We start from the raw sequence: 5,321 nt of genomic DNA, 5'->3' as shown, positions 1-5,321 counted from the left end.
TAGCCCGGTTGTGGGGAAGGGGATTCATAGCCCCCACCTACCTCTGTACCTTGATACTTAACCAAAAATCTTGATAACTGGTAAAAACAAAACAAAAAAAAACTGACTTAAGCAGGCAATAATTGACTTGACCTCAGTTTCAACAGAATACTTGAAAAGAAGGGAGTTTTGAAAACACCCTGACTGATCGTTGACCGATGAGTGGTACACACATACAGTGCAATATTAGTTAGCCTTAAAAAAAATCCTGCCACATATAACAACATGGATGAGCCTGCAGGGCATCATGCTAAGTGGAGTAAGCCAGTCACAGAAGGACAACACTGCATGATCCCACTTACCTGAGGCATCTAACATAGTCAAACTCATAGGAGAAGAGAGTACAAAGGTGGCCACCAAGGGTAGGGGGACGGGCAATGGGGAGTTTGTCTTCAACAAGTGTGAAGTTTTAGTTATGCGAGGTGACTGAGTTCCAAACATCTGCTGTACGACACTGTGACTATAATTAGCAATACTGTACTGGGCACTTAAATATTTGTTAAGGGGTAAATCTCATGTGTATGTTCTTACTAAAATAGAATAATATAGAATAGAATAGAATAGAATAGAAAAGTTAAATTAAATTAAATTAAAGTAGGGGAGCTGAGATACCTGTGTTCTAGTTTCATCTTAGCCACTAGCCCAATGTGGGACTAATGTATATCACTTTACTTTTCTGGACATGGGTTTCTTCATCCTTCAAAAGAAGTATTAGATAAAATGATTTTAAAGGCTGTTATAAATTGCAGAAGGCTATAATTTCAGGATACTATTTCACTCATGAAAACTTTTATTGCAGTATCTGGAAATAAAGAAGTTCAGAACGAAAAAGCTGGGACTTTCTTTGATGCAACAGGTAACTAAGCCAGCCCTAAATCCTAATTTACTCTGTAATGCTGGGCACGTTCTTTAGACTCTGTATGCCTTGGTTTTTCTGTCTGTAAAATGGACATAAAGCACCTACTCCATCTGAATGTAACATGAAAAATAACCACTGCAAAATAATAGGAACAAATGGAATGTGATTACATATTACCTACTCCAAAATAACTGATTCCTCCATTCTCAGTTTAAAGTCACTTCCCCATGGAAGTCTCCCATGCCAGGTTAATGCCCTGACAGAAGTGCCCAGAGCATCCTGCTATTCCCAGCATCAACACTCCTCACCTCATAATACACATGAATCTTCTCCTCCCCATCCAAGCCACAGGCAGAAAGCTCCATGAAGGTAGAGACCTGGTTCTTTCCAGTTTACCTTTTCATGCCCAACACCTAGCCCATTGCTTGATCCTCAGTGAGTATCTGTTGAATGAATAAAGAAAGGATGAATGAATGTCTGCCTTTGACATTTCAAAATTTCCTTTGACATTTTCTTCTTCAATAGCATGAAATTTGCCAAGTAGGCAAGTGGCCTGATGTTTTGGAAGGGCCACTCACTGCTCCACAGTTCTAGAAACTAGGTTCTGAGCCATCCCTCACCGCTGCTCAGTTGTGCAAATTTAGGCAAGTTAGTTCTCTTGGAACCACGGTTTCCTGTCCCAGTTAAGAAGTGGGGTCGATTACAACCCCTGCGGCGGAATAACCTTGAGCATTTATTAAAATGTAGATTTCTGGGCCACACCCAACCCAAGGAGATTAGACTCTGGAGGTAGGTGTGGGGCGGGCACAGAAGGATCCTGGATCTGCCTTTTTCCCAGTGATTCTTCACCTTGCTGAGCCTGAGCGGTGCTGCAGCAGAGGCCTCCCAGGCTTCTCCAGCTCCAGGGCTGACACCGGAGACTCGCATTTCTCTCATGAAACCTCTTCTCTTCCCAGCATCTGGCCTTAGGGGAGAAGAGAAGAGAGAAAACGGGGTGGCGTTTCTGGCTACCACAGGTGAGTCCCCCCACCCCACTCCAGGGTAGGTTTGTGCTGCTAAGCAAATTCTCCCACTTCTCTGGATTTCTTTTCCCAGTCCCCACAGCAGGGATAACAGCATCTCTCCAATCATCATCTGAACATTAAGTGAAAGCTGAAAAAGACAATGTTCGTAAAAACATATAGGGGAGTATCAACCGCTATTTCCACCTTGCCAACTGCTGTTTCCAGATCTTCAGGGAATAGCCGAGAGAAGGGATTTTAACCCAGTAGCGTCTCTCCACTCCACTGCACACTACCAACACCTGGTGACTTTTTCCCCCTGTACTAATGTCTGGGTCACATCCCAGACCTATTAAAATCTGAATCCCTGAGGATGGAGCCCCTCTAGTACACAGGGTACTGAACTCCAAACGCAGAGCTCTTGAGAACTCCTGCGACGTCCCTGGGCTTCCCATTACAGCTGAGGTATTTCCCACCAATCCCTGCTCTTTCCAAATGCAGAGATAAAATAGTCACTAAAGTTAAGTATCTCTTGTGCTTCATCTGGACTTCTATGCTTGTCACTATGTATGTCATTGGCTGTCATCCCCTGAGAGCTGGAACTGCCTCTTGTCTTTAAACCCCTTGTGCCTGGCACTTGTTGTGTGTTCAGTAAATATCCAAAGAGGAGGTGTTATCTGCCTGAAGTTTAGAAATGAGGAACTTTTTCTGTTGCCAAGGAAAGCCTGCCAGTGACACTATCTTTGAATCTCTTTCAGAGCTGCCTGCAAGATCAGTCGATCTGTCCACACTTAACCTGACAGAGCTCGTGAATGGGATGCTGAGTAGAGCTTTAAAAGGTAATCATTTTTTAAAGCACAATCCAAGCCCATTTTTATCTTGTACTATCTTCCCTTCTAGTCCCCCCCTGTGACCTAGACAAGACACGTCACTTCTCTGTGTCTAAGTTCTACGTGTTCAGAGTGGAGAACACGTTGTCCTACCTAATTTATGATGAGATTGAAGACATCGAAATGAAGTAGGAGGTTTATGAGCATTTTGAGAGCAAACTGCATTCCAAACATGGCACAAGTGTACACATTTGTAATCTTAAATATATTGTCACAAACTAACAATAATTACTCATTGATTAAGTTAATATGATTCTGGATTTCTCTCTTTAAAACACAAAGAGTCTTACTGAGTGATTACAATATTATCCCAATCTTCTTTTTTATGTTCTTTTAGCTACTAGAAAAATGACTTATATGTATAGCCTGTTCTTAATGAATGACAGGCAAGTGTGAAGGATCCCAGGTGTCCACTCCTTCCTCACTTCCTTCATTATCCATACTCTACTTTGTTCAACGAATAGGTGTGGAACACCTGTCACGTGCCAGGCACTATTCTAAGTATTGGAGGGCAAAACAGTGAAAGAAGTTGACAAAAATCCTTGCCCAGGGGGGGCTTCTGTTCTAGTGGGTGGAGGGGCAGCAGAAAGCAAACAATAAACATATGAAATGAGTAATAATAAGTGCTTTGAGAGTAAGAGGGGTGGAGGATGCTGATTCAACATTGAGGTCCATGGGAATGGCATTCCTTAGGATTGCACAACTTACAGACTGCACCACTATGCTTGGTGGTTTACACTTGTTCACTTAGTCATTTACGCGTCAACATTGTTTGAGGGACTGTCTGTCCCTGTCCCAACACTTGAAGCTATAGTCACAAAGATACGGCCCCCAGTTTACCCATGTGAGAGTTGCCATCAGCAGAACTGCCTTGAGGAGTGTGTGGTAAGATGGTGGTGGTCTGCCTGTATGGGGTACTGGAGACAGACAGAAGCACCAGGTGGAGTGTTGGGCTGCATAAACCTTCAGCTCTCCCAGCCCTGAACTGTTAATCTCGTTCTTTCCTCTGCAAGGCCTCATGCTGGGCTCTGCAAAATCTTGCAGAGACTCAAAAGTCATGACTTGTACCTTCAAGGAGCACAAACTCTTCCAATGATTGATTTAATCCTTGCATAACCCCATGAGGTGATACTGTCACTCCCACTGTCTAGACGCAGAAATTGAGGTGTGCCTATTGCCACACAGAATTGGAATTCAGGTTGGTTTAACCCAAGCCCATGATCTAGCCCAAAGTTTCCCAAATTTGTTGCATAATAACAAACACTTGAAGTGCTTGTTAAATATACAGCTCCCCAGATCCCTGCCTTAGAGATTCTAATTCAGCTGATCTTGGAAGGGGCCCGAAATGCACACTTTTACCAAGTGCCACTGGTGATCCTTATCATCAGAAAAACTTGAGAAAACTGAGTACTGAGTATTCAAACGTGGGTGCCTACCCCATTTTCCCAAGGATCTTATAAAATACAGAGCCTGGCCCCACCCAGTATATGGCATTAGGGTCTCTAGAGGGCGACAGCCAGAGATCCAAGGGGGACTGGTCATCACCATTGATTTGGATGCACCAAAGTTTCATGGCTCTGCCATTCCAGCTACCATCCCAGTGGCTACAAGTTTATATAAATAAAGACCACGTGAAAAGCTCGTTAAAATTCAGAATCCTGGGCATATCTACCTTTCTCCTTTCTCCACAATCTGACTGTAGTAGATCTGGGGTTACACATGCAAATGTGCTTTTTTAACAAGTACACCAGGTGACCTGGTGCAAGTCGGTGATTCTCAGACCTCGGTCTGGAAAGACCTCGTTACTCTGCACTATCTCCCAGAGATATGCCAGGAGCAGCACTAATTAGGTGTAGGTGCAATGCTTCTTCACTTTGTCTATTCCCGAACCTGATTTTTTATGTTAAAAAAAAAGGAAGAAAGAAAAGTTTCCCTTTCCCTCATGTAGTAAGCTGAAAATGGCCACCCAAAGACATTCACTTCCTGATGAATCTGTGAATACCACCTTGTACATCAAAAAAGTGAACAGAACCTCGTATGGTAATAGATGTGATTTAAGGATCTCAGGATAAGGAGATTATCTTGGATTATCTGGGTTGTGACAAATGCCATCACATGAGTTCTTATGAGAAAGAGGCAAAGAGAGACCCACAAGGTAAGGAATGCAGGCAGCATCCTAGAAGCCTGGAGGGAGTGTGGCCCTGACGAGTCTCAGACTTCTGGCCTTCAGGACTGGGAGAGAATAAACTGCTGTTGTTTTAAGTCACCAAGTTTGTGGTAATTTGTTACAGGAGCCTCAGGAAACTAAGACACCTTGGCGTCTTAGGGAGTTGTCAGAACTTAAGGACACATCTGGAAATACAGCCAAGTGACACATACGATTGGGGTTTTTCGTTTAGTTTTATTCTATTTTGCTTATTATTTTCAGTTTTTATTGTTTTATTGTTTGTTTTTTTTGTTTGTTTGTTTGATCTTTTTAATTTTTATTTTGTCAATATACAATGTATATGATTATTATGGCCCTTCACCGAC

This window comes from Galeopterus variegatus, unplaced genomic scaffold, assembly GCF_000696425.1.
Source record: "Galeopterus variegatus unplaced genomic scaffold, G_variegatus-3.0.2 Scaffold8796, whole genome shotgun sequence".
NCBI lineage: Eukaryota > Metazoa > Chordata > Mammalia > Dermoptera > Cynocephalidae > Galeopterus > Galeopterus variegatus.
The sequence above is the reverse complement of the archived record's forward strand: the minus strand, read 5'-3'. Positions refer to the sequence as shown.